The sequence below is a fragment of the Mastigoproctus giganteus genome, chromosome 4, assembly GCF_048544385.1.
Source record: "Mastigoproctus giganteus isolate SK-2022 chromosome 4, ASM4854438v1, whole genome shotgun sequence".
In the NCBI taxonomy this organism is placed as follows: Eukaryota; Metazoa; Arthropoda; class Arachnida; order Uropygi; family Thelyphonidae; genus Mastigoproctus; species Mastigoproctus giganteus.
Window position 1 is genome coordinate 207,536,357 of NC_143578.1, and position 12,368 is coordinate 207,548,724.

The window sequence follows — 12,368 nt, forward strand, 5'->3', positions numbered from 1 at the left end:
CTATGGCCCATGTTTATGTAATTATAGAAGTGTGAGTCATATTTTTATCACAAGCTTGAGATGTAGTAGTAGTGGCATGTGATGCAAGAAAGCAAGTGTACGAGTTATGCAGCATCAGCCAAAAAAAAAAAAAAAAATCACACCATTCCCTCCTTAAATTTATTTAACCTATCAACTTTCACAACAACAGATGTTCCCAGGGTGTAGTTAAATAACATCATAAAATTTGAATCTTTGCTCAATTGCAAGGTGGAAAGAGGTCACCATCCTGTTTCATTCATACTTTTGTAGGGGAACTTTACAACAGCCTACTAACAAGAAAATCACCAGAACTTTATATGGTACATGGAAGACCTACATTATGACTGTTAGCTAGATTGCCTTTTAATTGTCTGTGCATACTGCACTGCATTTTTGTATAAAAGGGGTTACAACCAGTGAGTAGAGAAGGTAGTGAAGCTCCTAAATGAAACATATATATATATTCTGGACAGCTTTGGATATTCCAGTAAAATTCCACTAAATTCTGCTCCTGCTTTCTGTAAAATCGCTTAACAGAGTCCTACAATCAACAATTCTCAGTATAAGGCCTCATATTGATCCTTAAAAGCACAGATTGGAACACATTAAATTATAAACTATGGGAAGAGGAAATGTGATTGCATGGTTTCAGCAAACTATATATGAGGATTGAGTGAATCAAACTGTCAAGCCATGTCTGAGATGTCTAACTTTCTGATGGATATTGTGTATACTGCTGTCAATGATTAGACTGCTCACTTGAAGACTTATAAAAGTCTAAGGAAGACATTGAGTGATCCTTGATTACGTAATGAGCAGAATATGGTATTAGTTTATTGTCAAGAATGGGCACAGTGGCTTGCCCTGACACAGCTGATTCAGTGACAGGGGGAAGGGGGCTTATGTACAAAATTAAAATAGTATAAGATATAATATTGGAATAGCAAGCTAAGAAAAAAAAACAAGTTTCACTAAAATGGTTTTAGTGATTTTATTTATTTTTTATTTATTTTTTAATTTTTTTCTTAGTGGAGATTTTAAGCATAAATAGTAAACTAAGAAAAAAAAATGTTTCAGTGAAAATATCAAAATGATTTTAAGCATAAAATAGAGTAACTAGTATGCATTACAAACATACCATAATTGAATATGGGAATTTCAATATTAAAACTGTCTCTGGTCCAGAGAGTCATGCAAGGGTTGTGATTTGTCATCAGCAACAAGAATTCCGAACGGCTTACTGATGGTTTCATTTTGTTAAACAACAATAAGGCTTATTCAATTAACACCAATCTTTAAGACAACAAGTTATTGTGACTTGAAGAGAATAACAGCTTTCAGTTTAAAAAATTCAGTGCAAGTTATACCTGGAAAAAAGGGATGCACAACAGGTTTGGCGAGCACCACTGAGATTATGAATGAAGCAATGGTTGTTAGGCCTAGTAAAAATTACAACAGCATGCTACATTACATGGCTAGGAAAAGGAAGGCCAAAGGAGGATAATTACCAGAAATTACAAGTTCATAGGATTGTAATAATATGACTCTCAAAACCAGAAAAAAACATAAGTATAAAACATTATATACAAGCAAGAGTACAAGGGCAGCCTTCTACATAGAGTGCTAAAGTGCCTTCTTCTATTTCAGTAAGGTCTTTAATTTATCATTTCTGTATAATGCGAGTCATTTTGCATTATATAGTATTTATGGCAAGACTAGGTAATATCTGATTTTGTTATGAGTTTTAGTTACATAGTTTTGGAATATTAAAGACACAAATCTTGAAAATAAAAATTTGTACAACTTCTTTCATACTACTATGTCAGAGGTCACCACTGGACAAAGTATATTTTATGAATGAAAGAATTCTTGGTATAATATCTAATTAGTCTAAGGGAGACTGACTGTTGTCTTTTGTCGGTTTTACTTATTTTAACTTGCTAATATTACAAAATATCTCAATTTATTTAATTTTTGTTAATACCACTGTATTATTGTTAAAATAGTAAATTTTAACGTTTGCATTTGTTCTCTTTTTCCAATTCGTGAATCTGTTTACTTCTAAAATAGACTGATGACCTTGAGTTTAGTCCCATGGCGATAGGACTATACTTAATTTCTTTTAATGAGTAGTTTTTTTTTTTTTTTTGGTCAGTTTCAGTTTTTGTTATCCTTCTTATATATGGTAAAGTCATATAGAAAGGGGTGATGTTCTCATTTTTAATATGACTTGTAGACACATCAAGCATTAACACTGTTGTAAGAACTTTTTTTTATTCTGTTCTCTTTCTTGGTTTAAATTAAATTCACTATGTTCAGTTTCTGCTATCTAAATGTCAAAGATAAAAGTTCAACTTTTTTGGCATTTGATTGAATCTTTGGCTGATTTGTTTCTATATAATTATTGTAGATCAGATTTATGCAGGAGAAATAATGCCTTTATAACTACATTTATCATAAAATTGGTCCAAAAATTTGTTGTGTGAATATTTAAATAAGCTTAAAAAAGGTCATTAAAATACCTGTCCATCCAACTGAGAATCACTGGCTCAGAGTTGACATAATATCACTTGTCCATGATGTTAACCATGTCTATAAGTGTTTTCTTTCTTTCCTCTTTTTTTTTTTAATATATATGTATGTTTATTTATGACTCTTTTTGTTTATTTTTCTATTCTCTCATCAAAAACAATGCAAATTCTAAATTCATTGCATGAGGTTTGGGAATTATTCTATTATATTTTTATGGTTATACTGAACCCACTATAGTTCTATGTTATAGTGTTTTATAAACACATAGAAATCATTGCCATGAACTATTGAAACTCTAATATATCCATCAGGTGAGTGAAAATATAAAAAAAAAAAAAAAAAAAAAAACTTTGTTAACAATTTTTTTTTAAAAAAATCACTATGAAATGTACACCTACCTACTCTTGATAGTAGGGATTATAATTTCAGCTATACCTTATAGATAGTTGCAAAAGTAAAATCGTTCTTTTTTGTTGTTAATATACAGAAACCCACAATTTGCATTCACATAAAAAATTTTATGTTTTGTAATTCTGAAATAGTTATTTTTTTGTGACTTAATTCTTTAAATATAGCAATATAAAATCCTTTAATGTCACATCTAGCTTTACAGCAGCTTCAAACAGTCTTATCGTGAGAGATTTTTCATTTTGCATTCTTTTCTATTTAGTATTCTTCTTTTCTTTAATATCTACTTCATTTTACTTTGAATTAATTTTGATTTCGGTTCTAAATTCTTGGCCTCGTGATCATTAACAGTGATTACTTAGAAAAATAAACACCAATTACTGCAAAAACAAATATATCAAATTAATACCATATAATAATAAAGTTATGCAAGCTGTTTTCTCCAAATCATCCATTACAGTTGTGGTAATGTATGCATTTGTCTGTTTATTTTTTTTTAACATGGGGGAAGTATTCAAAAAGTTTTAAATAATAATACTTTTGGAATTTATCATTTGAAATGCATCATACTGAAATGCATCATTTATCACTAAAATCTCAATAATTACATCAGAATTAAATAGTGAGAGATAAACTTTATAGAAAAATTTAGGCTGGTTTAAAGAAATTATTTAAGAGATTGCTAAAGTTATGGTTTTCAATATATTTTAACAACTTAAGCTTTAGTCTTTAAATGATACATTATTTAAGCAGAAACTTTTGCACTCGTTTTCTAGGTTTTGCATAGCTAAATATTCACTAAATTGAATAATTTGTATGTTAAAAAACTTATCAGTGGAAAATTTTTTATATGTGCAAATGGTTTTTTATTGTAATGCCATAATATAGACCTGAAAAAGTTAAGTCTTAGTCAAGCTACTAAAGAAATTCTTCTCTGGCGGTATACAGAGAAGAATTTTATTCAATTTATTGCATATGCTTCACCACTGAACAGCCTTTGGTTGAGAGGGGGGATAGCTTGACTAAGTCACTGCTCTGTTTTGTTGGCTTGATATTAAGCCGAAGGGAATGACTTCCTAGATTCTATAGTGACTGAGGGATAACTTGTGGGTGTATTATTTTCAGCCTGAGTGTAGGAGAGCCAGTATATTTTGGAACATTTATTTTGAAAAGTTTCATGAAAGGAATAACTGAGAATTGTGATTCCTTTTCTCAATAATGCAATATGTTTAAACTCTGGTGGGTTTTTCATCCTGCACAACATGCAAGGGTTTGCAATGTCTTAAGATGCAGATGCTCCATAAAACCACTAAAAATAACTTTTGAAGCTTGCAGTTCAGACCAGATGTTGAGATCAGCCAAGATCATGACCATGCCAAGCCTCACAGGATGCAATTGTTGATACCATTCAGAATGTATTTTGAAGTACTTCCACACCCTCGTTATCCTCCTGCCTTGGCTCCAAATGGCTAGTCATTGGACCAGTCAGAGGTATTATGAGGAAAGAACATCCACTCCAATAACAAGGTCCAAAAAGTAGCGAATGAATAGCTCACCAAGCACCCATAGAATTTCTCTGATTGTATTCTCTTAGGTTAAAAAATAATGAGGTTCTTGCCACAGGTTTGATTAAACAGTTATTTAAATTTTTATGTTTTTATTTGACCAATCTCATACCTAAATTCAACTTAATATTATAACAAGTTTGTTTATAATGTTTACTAAAATTATGTTTGATATTCTTTTTGGTAATAACACATATACATGCTCTTATGGTATCAAAATGGCTTGCCTTAAAATAAGTTGATAGTGTTTGCTTTAATTTTAAGAACTGTATAAGGTTTGTTTTTTTTTTTTTTTTGTTAATTTCTTATGGATTATATTGGCCTGAAAGCATTCAGTGTCTATTGTTAGGTTAGGCAGGCTTTTTTTGAAACTTATGTTGAAAGAATTGTGTTCACATGTAATATTAATCAAAAGGCTATATTCACAAAAGCTTCAGATTACTGTATTGTAACAATAATTAAAAAAATATATAATAAAGCTTCTTTAGTTGAATTAACTGACCTCTAAATATCTGCATTATTATATATTCTCATACGGAAATATTAAAATTAAAAAGAAAAAAAAAAACAAAAAACCGATCACTATTAAAAAGACTATTTTGAAATGTTTTTCAGCTATGTGAGTCAACTTTTTAAAATCTCAAAAAACAGGGAGTAAAAACAAAATAAAAACAACCGAAGCTTGGGCTTAATAAGCTGTGGTGGCAAGAAGAGAACTATTCTTGTTTTTTAATATTAACTTTCTGTATGAGAATTTAATGATGCCGATTTTTAGAGGCGAATTCAACTAAAGAAGCTTTGTTATGTTTTTTTTTTTTTTTATTATTATTATTATTTATGTTCACATGTAATATAATTATTTGCAGGTTTTTTGGAATTCTGTTCTAGTGTACAGAAAGTGTGTTTTTTTTACTTCTGTAGTAATGTAACTTTAATTGTTATCATTAACTTAGTTAAATACAGGATCTTAGACAAGTACACATTAACAAATTTTTTTTTTTTTTTTTTGTCCATTATCTGCATTAACTACCAGTTAATGATGTAGTTAATTTCATTAACTGAATCATATTTAACTTCTCATGTTTTCCAACTTTGGTGTTATAAACACCTGTAGATATGTATCATATTTTAGAATGCCTTAATATTAAGGCAGAAGAAATGGTTGCTGTAGATATTCCCTTTTTCATACTATATATTCATTGCCATCAACATCACTATAATTTTAGGAAACAGATGGCAGTTATTGCTAGCTAAGCAAACTGAATGTGTTATTCTGCTCACCGAAATTCTTTAAAAAAAACGATAAATTTTTTTCTGTAGAAGGAAGTTTCAAAGGCTTCGTCATATTTAATATCTTATGAAATTTAAAATAATTACTGTTGCTAATATTGGCTTATTTTCAGGTCACATTTTAGGGATCAAATTTAGTATGGATAACTTTTTAAGTTTGTGAACAGCTCTTAGCATATTTTTAAATTAAATAATTCATTAAATGCAGAAAAAATAGTGTTCTCATTTGGCAAGTCAATATAAAATATTGTATATGAAGCTATTTAGCTTTTATTCTTGATTCATATCATGATGGTGTTAATTCTAGAAACAAGTAATGAGTATAATCTTAAAATATTAATATTATGAAATTAAAATATATTTGTGATGTGTAAAATCAGCATATTAACCATTAAATGAAATCTCATGTTTTTCCTCTTAAACATAATGCCATAGCAATAACATGTATCTTCATAAAAGTGTATAACATATGTAACATTGCATTTTGTAATATAAATATGTTGTCATAACTGCAGTAACCATTATGCACACTTAAACATGCATTCCTCCTTTGTTTTAATATAGTTGGTTGTTACTACTGTTTCATTGAATCTCAACTGTACCTGACTGTATATCAACAACTGGACAGTAAACAATTATTTCTCATTATTTTGTAATGGTTTTTGTTGTCTATCAGAAATAACAGTTATTTTAGAAGTGCTGTGTTTTAGTAATGTGCTGATGTGGGATTTGTTTAATCTGAATAAAGGCAAAAAATACATGCCAGGAAGCCAACTTATTTAGTAAGAAAATAAAAATAAACCTTATCACCTAATTTCACTCACTTGGGTTCATCCAGGTATCTGTCTACCCACTGGTTTGAAAGCCTTAAATCTTAAGGCTTTCAAACCTGAAGATTGATTGCATAAGCTCTAGTTCTGCTGGATTAAGTGGCAGGATATTACAGTGGTTTATAAACTCTCAACTAAAATAATGTTATGGTTTTCAGTCTACAACTTTTCTTCTTAATTTATACCACCCATGAAAGTGAAAAAAAGTTATAAAACATATACAAATCTTTGAAAGGCTTATTCTTATCCCTTTCTGTGGCATGTTGACAGATACTACTTTTTAAAAATTTTTCTTTTTTTTTTTTATTTCAAGAATAAAATCAAATCCTCCTATACCTTTTTCCATCAATATTTTCTAAATAATGATACAGTATTTTCTATTATCCATTTTGATTTAAGGATAACTGTTTGTTCAAAGTCTAACAGATGCTACGTGACAGAGTTTATTTGAATTTATATAGCAGGAATAAAAAATACTTCATCTGGCAACTGTAATTCTTCTCCCAACCATCCTTTAGGATGAATTATGGGTAATATGTCCACACCAACACTGTTATAATTTGACTCTTTTGGCCATTGTACATGTTTTTCTGAAATTTTTTTTTCGCCACTTGTAAGAGGGTTTACTGGATGAAAATATAGCAATTGAGGGGAAGGAATGCGTATAACAGAAAAGTGAAATAATGCACAGAGCACAAGAAATTTAAAAGAAAAAGTAAGCACTTCTGCGAATCCTAATCAAATACCAGTTTCAATTTTAAAAAAAAAAAGTAGATAAGAATGTAAGAAAGAATTATTTGCTTCTCTCTTCATATAGGTAACTATTCAGTTGACCATTGAACCTGTTCCAGCAATCAACTTGTTGGCTAAAAGAATTCCTACAATCTAGTCTAAACCTCTTCCCCTGTAATTTGAATTTATGCCCATGAGTTCTGAAATTCTCTATAACAGTGAAAATTCTGCCTTCGTGCATTTTACTAACCCATCTCAGAGCCTTATAAACCTCAATCAGGTCACCTCTGAGGTGCCTGGTTGCCAAGCACTGTAGCCCATATATTTGGAGTCTTTCCTCATATGGTCGCCCATTTACCGATCTCGCCATGCAAATTGCTTCTCTTTGGACCCTTTCAATGTCTTTTTTCAGTTTAGGTCTCCATACTTGAACATAGTATTCCAAATGTGATCTTACAAGTGCCTCATATGGTGGAACTATGACCTCCATATCTCTACAGGATAATGTTTAATAAATCATCGATAGAACACCATTGGCTTTCCTGGCTGCCTGTTTATACTGCTCAGAAAAGTTCATATCTGCCTGTATTATAACTTCCAGATCCCTTTCTTCCTCTGCTGTTTTTAATTCTAAACCCCAAGTGCATAATATATTTCGGGGTTGCTATTCCCCAAGTGTAAGACCTTGCATTTTGCTGCCATTTTTGTAGCCTGTTCAAGTTATATTGAAGGAGTGCTACTTGGTACCGATCATTAACTACCCTACTAAGCTTTGTTGTCTGTTAATTTTAACATCAAGTCTTCTATCCCAACATCAATGTCATTTATGAAAATCAAAACTAGTGGTCCAATAACCGATCCATGGGGGACCCCACTTCTGACTTTACATCAGTCTGAAGAATATTCATTAATCACAACCCTCTGCCTTCTGTCCAGCAGCCATCCAGCAATACATCTTAAAATTTTTCTAGTAATCCCAACATGTTCCAGCTTATATAATAACCTCTCATGAAGGACTGAGTCAAATCCAAATAAACTGTCAAAATTTTGTGCCCTACATTCAGCTCTTGAATAACTGTGTCAAAATAGCTTACTAAGTTAGTTAAACATCATTTTCCCTTAAAAAAAAAAAACAATGTTGTGTGTTATTCAGAATGCCATATCTAACTAAATGTCCCTGGATTGCACTCTTAATCATGGTTTCTAAGGTTTTTCCCTACCACACTGTTACAGAACCTTGTTTAAACAGTTGTGTACTGTCATAACAAAATACATTACAATAAAAATTAAATTGAATGTTCAAATAATAAAATATTATTTGAACGTTCAATTTCATTTGTTTTGTTAATTTAGGTGTGTTATTATATAAAATATAGTTTGTTATTATGTAATTTAACAATTACAGTTGTTCGTTTGAGTGTGCAGTAGTGGTCTAACCTATGTACAGGTAATTTAAAATGAATTTATAAAATAAATTCATTTTAAATTACCCGTACATTTTGTTTGTGCATGCATATGTTTTAAAAAGTCTGTTTATTACTGGTTATTAACCTTGTTTTGGACTAGTAATGGATAATCCCATGGCTTAATGAACTTGCGCATATTTTAAAATAGTTTAAAAAACACTTAAAACCAACCATTTTTAAATACCTCAGGTGTAACATTACTATGGGAAGTAGAATGAAAATCAGAGCAGAGATTAATTCCCAAAACTAAATGAAGTTACAAGTAAATTCCCCCACCCTTCTTGACTAAAAGCTTTGTTCTTTAGCCTGTTCTTTCCTACAGTATATACCACTGATTAGAAATCTTGCCCACAGTTTTGCTGTAGTTAGTTGCTTGTACTCCTCCTTTCCTGTTTCACTACAAAAACAACCAGAACTCAAATATTTATTGCCAACTGCTTAAGTGATGGAAAAACAGTTGTTTGTTTGTTTGTTTGTTATTTGGTTTTTAGGAGCATTAGCAACTAAGGCCATATTGCTCCAGGAATATGCGGTGGTCATTCCCTGACCTTTCCGCATCCTCCGTATTTGGTGGTGACGGGCTCGAACCCCGGTCTGATCAAGAAGCGTGTGCTACGCACTGCTGCTCCTTCCCACCTGGCTACGGAGGCGCCGGAAAAACAGTTGCAACATGCCATCAATCACCTCAGTAAATGGCAGACTTAGCAGTATGGCAGTTTTACTGTGGTATATACCAGGTGTATTTTATGGGAGGTAATTGTTGCTGGACAACACACAAAAAAATTCTGTATATTACCGGTTATTCACCTTGTTCTGGAATAGGAATGGACAATTGCATGGCTTAACGAACTTGTGCATGTTTTAAAATAATTTTGTTCACTTGTGTTTGGAATGGTGCAGTAAGAAATTTTATAGTTCTCAGATAATCTCTGCTCATGCAACACATACAAGGAAATTTTAAAAAAACTGTATATAACAGTGCATATATTTCTTTTCATATTTATGGCTTTTTGTTTTGTTAGCCATTTAGCAGGCATGTCAAAACTTACAGCAGTAGAGATTAAGGTACAGATTAATCTGTACCTCAATGAACAGTCAAGTTTTTTTGGAAAAAATGGCCAGTCTCGTCAACGTTAAAAATTTGCTGCATTGAATAGCTGCCTTCATCACTAATTTTTTCCAACACATCACAAAATTTCTCTGTAGCTGCAGAATCGGCACTGGCAACTTCACCGCATACTTTGACGTGGAAACCAGCGCAATACTTGAACCTATTAAACCACTCATTGCTTGTAGTAATAGTGGTGGTGGTAGCATGTGATACAAGAAAGACAGAAAGACCTTGCCACGAACTTGGGTTTGGGCTCACCGTACCTATCCTTAATATCTTTATAAATACTTTTTGCTTTTGCTTGAATAGTCATTAGACTCAGGGGCACTCGCTTCTGAATCTGATTTTCCATCCATATTATTAACAACTGTTCCATCTTCGATATAGCACCTGAACGCTGTTTTGTGATCACTATTAATCTTAAATGCTTGATCCTTTGACATGTTTTTTTATACGCGCACTGCCCTTTAAAATAGTATTCACTTTTAAAGCAGCGAGACCTAATTCCCTTGCAATAGATGACAAACTTTGTCCTGCTTCGTACTTAATCATTTCTAAATAAATTTTGTTTCGTTTCCTGGCACTGCCAGCACGTGCACTTTCCGTTGGCCCCTTTCCCTTCATCATTGTAATACGTAAATACAGTAGGAATGAAGAGAAGTTTCTGAAAATTTGTTTTTTATATGCTTGAAGAGTTAAGTGAAGGGGAAACACATTTCACCAGAATAGTGTAAAAACCCACACAATTGCAGTTATCGGTATAATCGTAAATGCAATAAGATGAGTTTACTACCCGTATATAATTAAATACACTAACAGAAAAGCCCAAAAAAAAACTGGAAAGTGCAAATTGTTTGTATTTTATGGTTGTGACCTCCAGAAACGTGCTTTAGAAAATTTTCACAAAGGCATTCGAAATTGATTTTTATAACGGGAACATATGATATGATAACGATGAAAGTGTAGTGCACCCAGGGGCTCACATCTGGTCAGCATGGGCTTGGCACACCCAGGGTCCTGAGCTGGGTATCATCATTCTTCTCTTTCTTTCCCCTTCTATTTCTAACCCTCCCCCCTCTCTCTCTCTCTCTCGGGGGTAAGTCAGAATTTTTTTGGCTGGTGCAGCAAAAGCCTCAGGCTTCCTTGCACCATATGGCTGATTATAAAATAACAATTTCCATTATAAATATGACCTTTTAGAGAGATAAACAGCTTAGTAATATAGCGAAATTTAACTTCCAACGACTTAGAACGAATTACAAAAAAAAAAAAAAAAAAAAAAAAAGCTGTTATTCGGTTCATATTACGAGATTTTCAAGATACCTCCATTTATTCCTACGGGATGCAAAATACGTTTCTTTTTTTTTTTTTTTTTTTTTTCAAGTTTGCACCGGCCGGCAAAAACTTACGTAGTCGCGTATTACGTAAGTCGGGGAGTTCTTGTATTCTAATCATGTCCTGTGTATGGTATACTGTACATAGGAATTCGTGGGGAGCGAAATTGCCTTTTTTTTTTTTTTTATGGTTAAAGTGCATTGATATTTAATAAATGTACTGAGTCAAACTAGTGTATAAATACTGATATCCTGATCGATGTGGTATTTGGCCTATGTTTGCTAAAGCTAGTTAAAAAGGCTCTAAAAACTAAAAAAAGGTAGACATTAATTTTGTATTTCATAAAAATTAAACAAAATAAAAAAATACATAATAAAAATTAAAATTTTAGTTTAACGGAAAATATTGATATATTTAAAATTTACATAAGTAATAAATAATGATTCCTCTGCAGTACTTCGCTGAAATATGTCGCCAAATAGTGCAGCTGTACTATTTGGTGCCGAATGACAGTTGCATCGTCAGTTTTGCCAGTTACACTAGCAACACATGTCATAGCAGCGAATCAGTTAAAACACTAAATAATAGTCTAGTCTTTCGGTGATGACTTACAAGAAACCTTTCTCGAAGCTATTCAGAGAAGTTTGTTCTATCTACCCAACGTTTACTCATTGCAGTTCAAATTCTGACGATCGCAAATTGTATAGGACGCTACTTTTTCCATTTCGAATCCCGATTTTAACGCATTGAAACCAGAGTTGTAACACATTACTACTGTTGGATTGTAAAGTTAAATAGCGGGCTTGAGATTTTGCCGCAATGGCGCTACTGTTCTCTGCGCCAAACGACTGTTAGATTTGGTTGCGTGCTACTTCGCTTTTGCGTGGGCAGTGTTGCCAACTCTTAATAATATTTCCCGCTAGCCGCATACTCAAAATCCGCTATTTTTAGCACTTGACCCGCCAAATTTTTTAAATTTTCATTTGTTTGTACTTTGTAGTGAATAAAAACAAACAAACAGTACATATAAATAGTTATTTATTTTTCTGTTTTTAATATAAAATCAATATCTAAAAAT